The sequence below is a fragment of the Oncorhynchus mykiss genome, chromosome 19, assembly GCF_013265735.2.
Source record: "Oncorhynchus mykiss isolate Arlee chromosome 19, USDA_OmykA_1.1, whole genome shotgun sequence".
NCBI classification, from domain to species: domain Eukaryota; kingdom Metazoa; phylum Chordata; class Actinopteri; order Salmoniformes; family Salmonidae; genus Oncorhynchus; species Oncorhynchus mykiss.
In genome coordinates, this window is record NC_048583.1 from 47593912 (window position 1) to 47608852 (window position 14941).

Here is a 14941-nt window from a genome sequence, read left to right on the forward strand (position 1 = left end):
AAAGGAAGGAATTATGATGCTTTCTGTCCAAATATGCTATTCTATATACTACCCGTAACTGCCCACTGTTAGCCTAACACATACACTAACACTAACACATACACTAACACTAACACTAACACATACACTAACACTAACACATACACTAACACTAACAATAACACATACACTAACACTAACACTAACACATACACTAACACTAACACTAACACATACACTAACACTAACACTAACACATACACTAACACTAACACATACACTAACACTAACAATAACACATACACTAACACTAACACATACACTAACACTAACACATACACTAACACTAACACATACACTAACACTAACACATACACTAACACTAACACATACACTAACACTAACACTAACACATACACTAACACTAACACATACACTAACACTAACACTAACACATACACTAACACTAACACATACACTAACACTAACAATAACACATACACTAACACTAACACATACACTAACACTAACACATACACTAACACTAACACATACACTAACACATACACTAACACATACACTAACACTAACACATACACTAACACTAACACATACACTAACACTAACACATACACTAACACATACACTAACACTAACACATACGCTAACACATACACTAACACATACACTAACACTAACACATACACTAACACTAACACTAACACATACACTAACACATACACTAACACTAACACATACACTAACACATACACGAACACTAACACTAACACATACGCTAACACATACACTAACACATACACTAACACTAACACATACACTAACACTAACACATACACTAACACATACACTAACACTAACACATACACTAACACTAACACATACACTAACACTAACACTAACACTAACACATGCACTAACACATACACTAACACATACACTAACACTAACACATACACTAACACTAACACATACACTAACACTAACACTAACACTAACACATACACTAACACTAACACTAACACTAACACTAACACATACACTAACACTAACACATACACTAACACTAACACTAACACATACACTAACACTAACACATACACTAACACTAACACTAACACATACACTAACACTAACACATACACTAACACTAACACTAACACATACACTAACACTAACACTAACACTAACACATACACTAACACTAACACATACACTAACACTAACACATACACTAACACTAACACTAACACATACACTAACACATACACTAACACTAACACATACACTAACACTAACACTAACACATACACTAACACTAACACATACACTAACACTAACACTAACACATACACTAACACTAACACATACACTAACACTAACACATACGCTAACACATACACTAACACATACACTAACACTAACACATACACTAACACTAACACATACACTAACACATACACTAACACTAACACATACACTAACACTAACACATACACTAACACTAACACTAACACTAACACATGCACTAACACATACACTAACACATACACTAACACTAACACATACACTAACACTAACACATACACTAACACTAACACATACACTAACACATACACTAACACTAACACTAACACATACACTAACACTAACACTAACACTAACACTAACACATACACTAACACTAACACATACACTAACACTAACACTAACACATACACTAACACTAACACATACACTAACACTAACACTAACACATACACTAACACTAACACATACACTAACACTAACACTAACACTAACACATACACTAACACTAACACATACACTAACACTAACACATACACTAACACTAACACTAACACATACACTAACACATACACTAACACTAACACATACACTAACACTAACACTAACACATACACTAACACTAACACATACACTAACACTAACACTAACACATACACTAACACTAACACATACACTAACACTAACACATACACTAACACTAACACATACACTAACACTAACACATACACTAACACTAACACATACACTAACACTAACACTAACACATACACTAACACTAACACATACACTAACACTAACACTAACACTAACACATACACTAACACTAACACTAACACTAACACATACACTAACACTAACACATACACTAACACATACACTAACACTAACACTAACACATACACTAACACTAACACTAACACTAACACTAACACATGCACTAACACATACACTAACACATACACTAACACTAACACATACACTAACACATACACTAACACTAACACATACACTAACACTAACACTAACACATACACTAACACTAACAATAACACATACACTAACACTAACAATAACACATACACTAACACTAACACATACACTAACACATACACTAACACATACACGAACACTAACACTAACACATACACTAACACTAACACATACACTAACACTAACACATACACTAACACTAACACATACACTAACACTAACACATACACTAACACTAACACATACACTAACACTAACACATACACTAACACATACACTAACACTAACACTAACACATACACTAACACTAACACTAACACATACACTAACACATACACTAACACATACACTAACACTAACACATACACTAACACTAACACTAACACATACACTAACACTAACACATACACTAACACTAACACATACACTAACACTAACACTAACACTAACACTAACACTAACACATACACTAACACTAACACATACACTAACACTAACACATACACTAACACTAACACATACACTAACACTAACACTAACACTAACACTAACACTAACACTAACACATGCACTAACACATACACTAACACTAACACTAACACATACACTAACACTAACACATACACTAACACTAACACTAACACTAACACTAACACATGCACTAACACATACACTAACACTAACACTAACACATACACTAACACATACATGTACTTGATTATCAATTCTAGCAGTATAGACAGTTGTCTCACATGCAAAGATGTGTAGAGTTTACAAAACACCCTCAGTACAATATTGGGGTGTAAGCTATGTCTTGTCATGGCAGTGCTTTGGAAACGTTTTATTTTGTTTGTGACACCACTTTACATTAAATGTCATCCTTTACATGGTAATTTCATTGGCAGGCATAGTGTCTGTGTGTACCAGTACACTTAGTCATCTTTAATACCTGATAATCATCTGGGAAGGTGAGTGAGACAGTTTGTTAGCTAAGGTATAAGCACACACAAATATGCTCACTGACTGTACAAAACAATAGGAACAACATCCTAATACATTTTATCTCTGGGACCTCAAGAACCTCAAGAACATTTTATCTCTGGGACCTCAAGAACCTCAAGAACATTTTATCTCTGGGACCTTTATCTCAAAATGACTGAATGTAAGTACATTATGTACCGTCTGAGGTGGATGTATTAAACCAGTTGCCATGATAAAAGTGTTTTATTGTTGTGCACTCTCCTCAAACAATAGCATGGTATTTTTCACTGTAATACAGTAGCTACTGTAAGTTGGACACAGCAGTGAGATTAACAAGAATTGACGCATTCTGCCCATATAAAACATGTCTATGTCCTGGAAAGTTGGCTGTTACTTACAACCAGTGGCGACTCGTCATTCAGGGCAGGTGGGGCTTACCTGTTTTGCATGTTATTTTGGCATTAATACTTGTCACATATCAGTTTGCAAACAATATAAAAAAAAAATATATATATAATTGTTAAAGCCGCATACAAACAGGCAGCTCCAAAATGCAGGTGTTTCAGCCTAGCTCAGTGCTTTCTGTGGTGGTGGGGCCGGCCAGCAGAAAATAGGAGCATTGCACAGTGATTGGCTCCGCGTTGCACCGTGATTGGCTCAGTGTTCTGTCACTCATGGGGACCCTACGTCACTCGCCTTTAGTAAGGGTAGCCCTTTGGGCCCTACCATAGACTTAGATTAGAAGTGCACTTCCAAGAAGGCTCAAGGTCATTGGCCACAGATACAATTACGTCAAATCACGTTATATCTACAGTAGCTTTGATATTTTACTTAGAAAATCTTAGCTAAAAGTCATCATAAATCAGGGAGACAATCTACTGGCAATCCTTTTTAATCCTTGTCATATGAAGAGAAATAATGAAGAGAAATTATAGATAAAACATATCGGTGCTCATCGGACATAGACATTACACAACAAGTTGGAAATAGCTAATTCAACAATGAGTTGTTCGGAAGGAATTGGTGACGGTGGCTAACCGCAAGTATTGCAACTGGGAAGTCAGACTGTGAAAATACGTGTTGAACGGTCATCCAACTCGGAATTGTAAAAGCCTTTCTTATTCTTTGATGACAAAATTTGCCAGCAAAAGGACCGCCACGCACAACAAGGTGAGTCCAAAAATGTGTTATATGCTGCTGCATAAATGATGTAATATGCCAGGGAGATGTGGTCAGCCAGGTCTCAGCTAGGTTTAAAAAAAAGTAAACGAATGAATTGTTTTGCTGCCAGACAAGGCCCCGCTGATAGCCAGGTGTAGCGGTGGTCAGGATTCACTCCATGGAGCTGGAAAGAAAGCTCTGCTGTTGGAACAGCTTTATGTAGGACCTAACAGTTTGTGGGCACCGCTTGTTGCCGTTATAGTGCAATTCATGTATTGTTTGTTGTTGTGTTGTGTAGTGGCTTTGATGGCATGCATCTAAAAAAAAAAGTTTAGATGTACATGCGTGTGCTCATAATAGAATTAGACATCGTACTTGTGTGTAAATAATACCACAAAAATATTCAGTTGTCATGCAAATTAAATTACTGTTATTTATTAGGCATCATTTCAGCCATTTTAATAGAGCTTGACAGCATCAAACCTACAAATGTACGTTTTAAATCATGTGAGGCCAAAGAAACTCGCTTGCTTTAGAGCTATGCACAAATCTAGCTGAAATATAAATAAGAAATAATAGACTTAGTCAGGAGGGTATACCATGATATTAGGACTTTGGTTTGCAATAAAAGAGAAGGTTATTTTCATGGACATGGTTGATATTCTGACGTAAAGCTGGCATTCTGTTTTGGTTTAGACTAATAATGTAATGCATCTGGCATGAGGGTCTGTGCTAGTTGACCAAAGGCATTGCACAAGATTTTTTTTAAATAACCTGATATTTCTGCCCCTAATCAGTTTAAGATGAACCTCCTTTGTAACAAGTACTATTTGCTAGATCTATCAGACAAAACCTCTTTGTAGACTTACAGAGCCATTAATATAGACATATAATCATAGGTCTCTTTCAGAGGAGTCTGCTCTCGGAAGCCAAAGCCTGGCCCCCTTCAAAGTCCAAGTGTGACTTACAAATGGCTTACTGAAAAGGAGTGACGGATGACATGAAAGATGTCTGGCGTTTCCCCAATGCGTGGAATATTAATTATTTTCCAAGCGTTTCGTAAGACATGAGCACTCGCAAAGACAACACATACACAGACACACACACGGCGCTATACCACTGTTGTCATTCCACTGTATCACTTCAGACATCTATTGTAAAAAATAGAAAAATAACATAGTGAGGGATTTTTCATTTTCAAAATATGGAAATGATCAGAAAGTTGATGTGTTGTTTTTCCCATGTATATTTCATATATGCCCTGTCTTGAATCCATCCTCATAAAAAGTTCACCTGACACCCCTAGAGGTCAAGCAGTTTAATCCATCTGGAGTGGAGTCCTATTCTCAGGAAAGAGAGGCCAGTCAGAACGACACAGTCAAACCTGTACCAGGATCCCCAGTCAAAGCAAGTTTGGAGCTGCCTTTTGAAAAACAATGACGCAATATCTAATGTGGCTCATTTGAACACTTGGCTGGCTGTGAATGGTCACATTTCCCAATGCTAAAAGAAGGGTCCAGCGCCAAACCCAGCGGAGGTGAGACTGTGCCACTTCCACTGGCGCCTCAGCTCACCTGGGTAACGTCACACCAGGGTCTGACCGACAGCCTCCACAGTCAAACAACAGACTCATGCCTTGACACACACTGCCACAAACACACACTTTCCAGTTATTCACTGAAAATGCTCTGGTTCAATAATTCCACTGAACTTACTGTTTCGGGGTGGGTAGATCTAAATCGTATTTTGACATTTTGGAAAATAGTTTGTTAGAATGACAGGTTGTTGGTAATGTTAAAAGCATGCAACACTTGGTAACATGGAAATATTTATGAAAATAGGATTCATATTTAATAAACATACTGTATCTATTCAATTGAAAACGTTAATAATTTGAACTACTGAGAATATGTCTTTAATCATCACTATTCAAACGGGTGGTGCCTTATAACTCAGTTGGTAGAGCATGTCGCTTGTAACACGTGGGTAGTGTGTTTGATTCCCAGGACCACCCATACATAAAATGTATGCACGCATGACTCTCACTTTGGATAAAATCTTCTGCAAAATGGCATGTATTATTTTATAATACAATACAATATATATCGTTGACTCCTAATCCCAAAACCCTTTCTAAAATTCATATTGCATACATTATACCTCTGTAAGAATAAAATAAGATTTGTCCCCCCCCCCAAAAAAATATATGCAAACTTTCACTATCATGATGTGCTTAAGGATGTGTAATATGAATTATGAAAATGAGTGAAAAATCACCCGATTTAAATGTTCATGCTGAGGATGATATGTGAGTTACTGAGTACTTGTCTTTATGTACACATTTATGTGAGATTGATAGCTATGTGATGTACAGCTTTGGATGTGTGCATGCAAGTGTCCATGCATCACAGGAGGCTGCTGAGGGGAGGACAGTTCATAGTAATGGCTGGAACGGAGCAAATAGAATGGCATCAAACACATGGAAACCATGGAAACCATGTTTGATGTATTTGATACCATTGCACTTATTCTTAAGGTGCCACCAATCTCCTATGCATGCATATATCCTTATCCATGTGTGTGTATGTGTGTGTGTATGTGTGTGTGTATGTGTGTGTTTATGTGCCTGTGCATGCGTATAACGTAGCGTGTGTGAGAGAGAGAGGGATAGCAGGGATTATGCTGGTCGATGGTAACCCACAGAGAGAGGTAACGGTGGGCCATGGGCTACAGCGGCTTAATTATACAGCTTGGTGAGTACCACTGAGTGTGACTCCACTTGCAGAAAGCAAACACACAAATAAGATCTTGTGTCTCAAATGGCCAACCGTCAACCTAAACCAAGGGCTAGTACGGCAAGAAAAGACAAGGAATGAAAACAACCCCACATCACCCTGTGTGGCTGCAATCTCTACTCAAATAAGTTCTGGGTTCAGGTACAGGTTTCAGTTGTATTAGTTGAACTCACTTCATGGCAAATTCTGTACACTACATAAAGAGTTGTGTGATATAATCCAGAAAATGAACTTTGTTGAAACTCAAACTGTCTATCAGCCATTTACAAATAGCAGATATGAATAAACCCTTTTGGGTTAATATGAATAATTGTTCAGGATATTTCATATTTATAGTTCTACATTTCTGTTTTTGTTATTTTTTAGTTGATATGTGTTTATTAAATGGTCATTCCCCCCTGACCTATGAAATGACTATTTTAGTGCACTATGTCCGCATTGTATTTATCAACGCACAGGAAGCAAACCTCTAATTGTCATACCACTGGAAAATGTTTTAATTTATGTTATTCTATTTATTTAACTGCAAATGAAGCATATAAAATCAAATAATATCTTCCAGTTGTGCCCCAAAACAACCTATAATATGGGTGATTAAGCTATTAACTTGAAAGGAAGAAACACAAACTTGACAGGACAGGAAAAAGTTACATGATTTTAAGTGAGACATTATAACACAATTTTAGTAGTGTCAACAATATATGTATTACACATTTTGATATTAATAAACTATTTTTAAGTCCCAATCCTCTTTGAGTGATGTGGTCTTCATCCAGGCAGAGCATTTTGTTGTGCTTGTCTGTACTCCTTTGAAATGTATAGGAGGCTACACAGATTGAAGACCATGTAGAGGTTTAAGCATTGAGAGATGTTAGTGCCATCCCGCTGTCTACAAAAGAGCCTCTTGTTTTGGTAGAAAAAGTATTTTATAAGTATTTTATAGAGGACATTATAGGGATGGAATTACAGGCTATGTAGTAGGTTTTGTGTGGAGTGAGGAAATTACAAGGTTCATATTCTCAATATAAATGACTATTCTAGTCCGTGTGGATAGTACTGTATCATCAGAGGTATGGAACACACAGACAGTAAAACACTGTCCTAGAGGCACTTGCCATCTTCACTTGTCTTAACTCAGCACATACACCGCCACCTCCTGGCTTGTGTTCATCAGTTCAACCCCCCACACACCCCACCTCCTTTTCCATCTGTCTTACTTGAGGAATGGTAAGGTGATCTCCAGGGCCCTAAGTGCTTTTTGCTGTCAGTGGTGTTGACATGCGTTGCAATAGAAGCCACCAGGCTACTTTGCCAGAGGAGGGGAGGGATCCCTCTAGTCTAGACTGCCTGAGCATCCACACTCATCCACACTCTCTCCCAGGTTGCCTAGGCTCTCCCAGTCAAGTTAGAGAGGGAAGTGAGGAAAGCCCTGTATGCAATATTCTTACATGGAGGGGGGTTTGAAACAAGGAGGAATGTCAGTTAACTTTATTGTCACTCATAAAATGGCTACTGCTGAGATATTACAAAGTAAGTCCACATTTATTTCTAGATGTGGAACTGTATTTCACTGTCGGATATTAGATCCATGAGCTGGAGTGTGGACATGAAGCTGTGGATGTGGTTATGGTTGAACCGGGCGTGGACATGAATCTAGGGTTAGGGTTATGGTTGAACCGGGCGTGGATATGAATCTAGGGTTAGGGTTATGGTTGAGCCATAGTGTGGACATTAATCTAGGGTTAGGGTTATGGTTGAACCGGGTGTGGATATGAATGTAGGGTTAGGGTTATGGTTGAACCGGGCGTGGATATGAATCTAGGGTTAGGGTTATGGTTGAACCGGAGTGTGGATATGAATCTAGGGTTAGGGTTATGGCTAAGCTGGGGTGTGGACATGAAGCTAGGGGTTAGGGTTATGGTTGAACCGGAGTGTGGACAGGAATTTAGGGTTAGGGTTATGGCTGAGCCAGAGTGTGGACATTAAGCTAGGGTTAGGGTTATGGTTATGGTTATTTTGTATGAATAGATCATCTTGTTTTCTCCGTATCTCAAGAAATTCATGGTCATTTTAATTTATGATACTCCTCAATGTGGTAAATTTGTTTCCCATATTGTATCTTCCCTCATATGGATTTTACGGTTTTCAAAGGTGTGTATATATTTCCATCAGCCTGCCTCCTAAAAACCAGACATATTTCCAGGCCCTTTAGTGAGATGGATACTATGGGAAAATCCCCCAACTGGAGAAGGGAACCATGGACACAAACAGAGGAGCGTTAAGTCTGTTTAAACAGACACTAGGAGCCCATATAGTCGTCTCTGCAGAGGAACGGAACCTCTCTCCACTTGACGTTTAAAAGTCCCTGGAAGAACATTGGGTCTCTCCTGAGGAATAAGCAACTACTTGTCCAGAACAGCGTTTGGATCCCGGAGTGGACCGCCAGTAGCAATGCAGAACCCCCTCTGATTGGCTGATGGACGTGGAGAGGATCCCCAGGGGAACCGATGCTTGGATGGTTCAGGAGATTGTCAGGCCGCTGCACAATTAACTCAAATAAGCTTGCGGAGAATTACTTAATGTGTGTCAGGCTCTAGAAGAGAATGCACATTAGGGGAAATGTATTATCCACTGTAGGCTCCAGAGGGAAGTTACAGTACTGTATACTTTGGGTCATAGCAAATTTGAGAGAGCTGTTAGATGAGCTCACACTGTATGTATTTGAAATGTTTTAACCCTTTTTTCGATTCACATTCTATATGAACCCCCAATAGAATGATGAACACATGAACCAGGAAATAAACAGCATGTGTGTCGTCATTCAGAGCGATGGTTTGGCAGGAAACATCACAGCTCCGTTCCACCTCACTACAGTGCGAAGTTTCACTAACAAAACACCTGTAGCAGACCCTGGGAAGGCATTAAACCTCGTGTGGGGGCCAGAACAATGTTCCCTCTCACGCAGCCAATGACTGGCCAGGGACCTAAAAAGCAGTTGTAAAAATAGATGCAAAAACAACACCTGCTCTGACAGAATATCTTCATTTAGACCAGGTGGGAAGAGTGTCCAGATATGAGAGATTTCTGTCAAAGGGTGAACATTTAACACTGCATGGATCAAAGCTTTTCATTACTGAAAACCCATGTAGTTGGGCACGAGCGAAACAAAGGAAATCATCCATTTCTATTTTCGCTCTGATCTCTTAACCCCTATTAATTTTCTATTGAAATCGTAACAACATGGTTTTGGAACAGAGGGACTGAGAGGCTCTAAGGTTGAACTGAACTAACTGGCCCAACAGCCCCCTCTAGCCCTAGCAGGCATGAATGACTCTGAATGAGGATGGAATCCAGAAAGGAAGCATGAATCAAAAGGAAGGGGATAGAGAAACATGTCCTATTGATTGGTAGCTGGCTACTCTATGCTGCTGCGACCACCAACGGTTATTTTGGAAATCTGTGGGGGTTTTTCAATACACATGAATGTGTCAGTAAGTAAAAGGATTGGAAGGGACCAAGCTCACTTCTCCAATAAATGTAACTGCCTGTAATTTCATGAGACCGACCCCTGAATTTCCTCTTCCTTTCTGCTAGGGAAAGAGGGTAATCATAATATATACAATGCCCCATGGCAGTGATGCCCCATGGCTCAGAAAAGCATCCCAATACTCTTCAACGTAAGGTCCAGCATTTCCACAGCACCTATTTGTTTGTAGATACAGTACGTGAACCCCCACTGACAAACAGTCCCGAAGTCCAGAACAGACTATGGGAGGCGCACAGTACTACATAGAGCCATGACTACATGGAACTCTGTTCCACAGTTCTACATAGAGCCATGACTACATGGAACTCTATTCCACAGTACTACATAGAGCCATGACTACATGGAACTCTATTCCACAGTTCTACATAGAGCCATGACTACATGGAACTCTATTCCACAGTTCTACATAGAGCCATGACTACATGGAACTCTGTTCCACAGTTCTACATAGAGCCATGACTACATGGAACTCTATTCCACAGTTCTACATAGAGCCATGACAACATGGAACTCTATTCCACAGTTCTACATAGAGCCATGACTACATGGAACTCTATTCCACAGTTCTACATAGAGCCATGACTACATGGAACTCTGTTCCACAGTTCTACATAGAGCCATGACTACATGGAACTCTATTCCACAGTACTACATAGAGCCATGACTACATGGAACTCTTTTCCACAGTTCTACATAGAGCCATGACAACATGGAACTCTATTCCACAGTACTACATAGAGCCATGACTACATGGAACTCTATTCCACAGTTCTACATAGAGCCATGACTACATGGAACTCTATTCCACAGTACTACATAGAGCCATGACTACATGGAACTCTATTCCACAGTACTACATAGAGCCATGACTACATGGAACTCTATTCCACAGTACTACATAGAGCCATGACTACATGGAACTCTATTCCACAGTACTACATAGAGCCATGACTACATGGAACTCTATTCCACATCAAGTAACTAATGCAAGCAGTAAAAACAGATAAAAAACAACAAATAAAAATACACCTTATGGAACAGCGAGACTGTGAAGGGAAACACACAGGCATAGACACACGCATACACACACACACATGATAACATACGCACTAGACACACACAGATATGTAATAGTAGAATAGTAGCCTAAGGGCACACACTTAATGTATTGTGAAATCTGTTGTGAAATGTAACTTAATGTTTTTAAGTGTTTTTAAGTGTTTAACTGCCTTAATTTTGCTGGACCCCAGGAAGAGTAGCTGCTGCTGTGGAAGCAGCTAATGGGGGTCCATATTAAATACAAATACACCTTTCATCACTAAACTCCACCTACAAAAGAAACAATTTCATAGAGACACAGTGGCATCGTTTACACAAATATCTTGCTTAAAATCCAGGAACCTCCAGTTGTATATTTTATTTGGCCATAGACAAGCACAGGGTCCAATACATCACATGTCCTTGGGTACGAGTATTTAATGTAGGAACTCCAAAACTCACAAATACTGTATGACCGAATGTTCCAGAGATGTACCAGTATACTAAACATGCAGAATATCTCGCTCCCCTCTTCAAACAGAAATAGATTTTGTTGAATTGCTTGATAAATTTGACCACACTGTTTTCCAGCCATCCTTTTTGGTGCTCCTACTGTTTTCCTGCCTGTCGGTGGCCCGAGCTCTAATCACCCTCAGCTCCCTCTGTGGCCATAAATGATCCCGATGAGACGGTGCTTTGTGTTTCTACTGCTGGGACGCAGGGTGAATTCACAGTGCCGTATTTTGACTTTAAATCATTGTTTTATGACAGATGGGAACACTTCTTAATGTTCACAGAGCTGGTTTATGTTCATTTGGTTGTGGAGGACACAAGTAATGTGAAAACAGATGGATAGAGAGATACCAAAGGGCAGACTGACCTATACATTCTCACTGTTGCTTACAAATGGCATCCATATGCTTCAGGAACTCTTCCAGTTACATCTACATTGGAGTGTGTGTGGTGTGTGCGTGTGGGTTAGTGGGCTTGTGTGGGTGCCTGCGTGTATTCAGGTAAAGACCAGGAGGAATAAACTGTGAGAACAGGTTGGGTTGGTGAGAATTTAGCAGGGAAGCAGATTTTTGTTGGTGGGAGTTTGATATGCTAGCAAATAATTTACAGCTATTTTAAAAAGTTAATTGAACATAATATAATAAATACTGTTACATTTATACAACCTTATTTTACTGTACATCCAGCACACATAAACTGTAATGACATTGGCTCATTTATAGATGTTTCAAACATTTATGAAAACATGTTTTGTACAAATGATTTGACCTTGATTTATATCTCAAATGAGGTACAAAAAAGGAAGTGACATCTGTGAAGGCATACACAAAGTTGGTCGATTTCATGTCCATCCCCTCAGGGTTACGGCCAGATAAAGCACTGCAGCTTTGGCAAAGCGAATTTTCTGTGAGCTCTCAAACACCAAGATCACATCAGACACTGTGAGGCAGGTTTAAGTTTCATTGCCTATCCAGGGGCTTATGTGGAGACAATATAGAAACAGTATCTGTCTACCCATTAGTGGACATGAAAGATTGCTTCCTTAAAAATAATATCCTGCACTTGAACTTCACCAAGGGTAAATATATAATGCAATTAAACTTTTGACATAAATAAATTAGCTGGTAATAGATCAACAGAGATAGTAAGGGATATTATCAGGAATTAACACAACAAATAAAATATGTTTTACTATAAAGAGGTGGGGGTGGATTTTAATGGAACTTGGTTGTAAACAACAGCAAATCAGTATGGACATATGAATAAAAACTTTCCTGGAGGGAAATATATGAATAATGTATACATCTTGGAAGCCCTCACTGACTTGTATTTTATGGCTTGTGCTATGAGCATGTTCAGTGAACAGTGAATACTGTCTGGTGGAGCCATTGTATCCAGCCCAGTGAGCAGGACCACCCAATGTGAGTCAGTGACAAAGTAAATACTGTTGCATGTACACGTCCCCTTACTCACAGAGTCAACAGCACTCAACAGGTTCTGATACAGTATCTGGGCTGTGATCCCGCAGTCTGTGCCTTTCCCTTTCCCTCCTGTTTAGTCAGCCAACCAGCCAACTGAAGTATGGCAGCCAGTGTTATGTGTTTTGTTGGGCTGGGCTAAACTTGGCAGGGAGCTGCATCTTCCATCTGAAGGCTAACTAACCACTCAAGCCAGTATCCCCTCTGGAGCCAGAGGCAAAGGAATATCAATGCCCAGAGGAAACGAGGTGCCTCCTGATGCCTGTGTCACTGACAGAGCCCCTAAGGTTTCTACCACAAATACTACTAATACTATCCAGAGAGCAGGGTGCATTCTGGGAGGGTAAAGCACGCTCCTGCTGCTTCTATGTACTTTATTTCTCTGGGCACACTGCGCAGGCCAGGCTTTGGAGTATTGTGTTGTTATTGACTGGTGACTTGTTACTATTTGGCTTCATGATAAAACAATTCTTCACTCAGCATGGGAAAATGTAATCAGCCGAGATGCACAGTCCTACTGTTGGATCAATCACAACTCTTCAAATTTACAAAGGGAATGTGAGGTTCCCTGAAACAAATGACTGAACTAATATCGACCTCAAAGTAACCGATGTTAACCAAACATCTTGTGTTCCCCATATCAAAACACTTTATAGTCCCTAAATCACATGATCGCCTCTTTTTATCAGCCTGTTTAGACATAAAAATTGTCATACAGAAAAAACATCCCAGGGGCATGGAAAGAACAAGCCAACTGGCCTCTTGAAGCAGGTCTTTGAAGAAAGAACCACATTCGTATTCCACTAACAGGAACAGGCAATTTCCATTTTGACAACATGTACTGCTGATTACTACCATACAGTGTGTCAAGGATCGGGATTACCACTCCCCATTCGCTAAGAACCAATTCATCATCTCCTCTCTGCTTCCAGTGGGAATTGATGGACTTTCGGAGCCTACAATAGTCCCTGAACAAACGGCTGACAATCTGCTCCACGCCACCAGGGTGAATCTGATTAAAGAGACCAAGGGGCTCGGGTTCTCTCTTTTATTGGGAACTCTTCCAACCTTACAGTACCTTTGTCCTCTGTTTGAAACATCAGCAGCCTGTGAAAGCTGGCAAGAGCAGT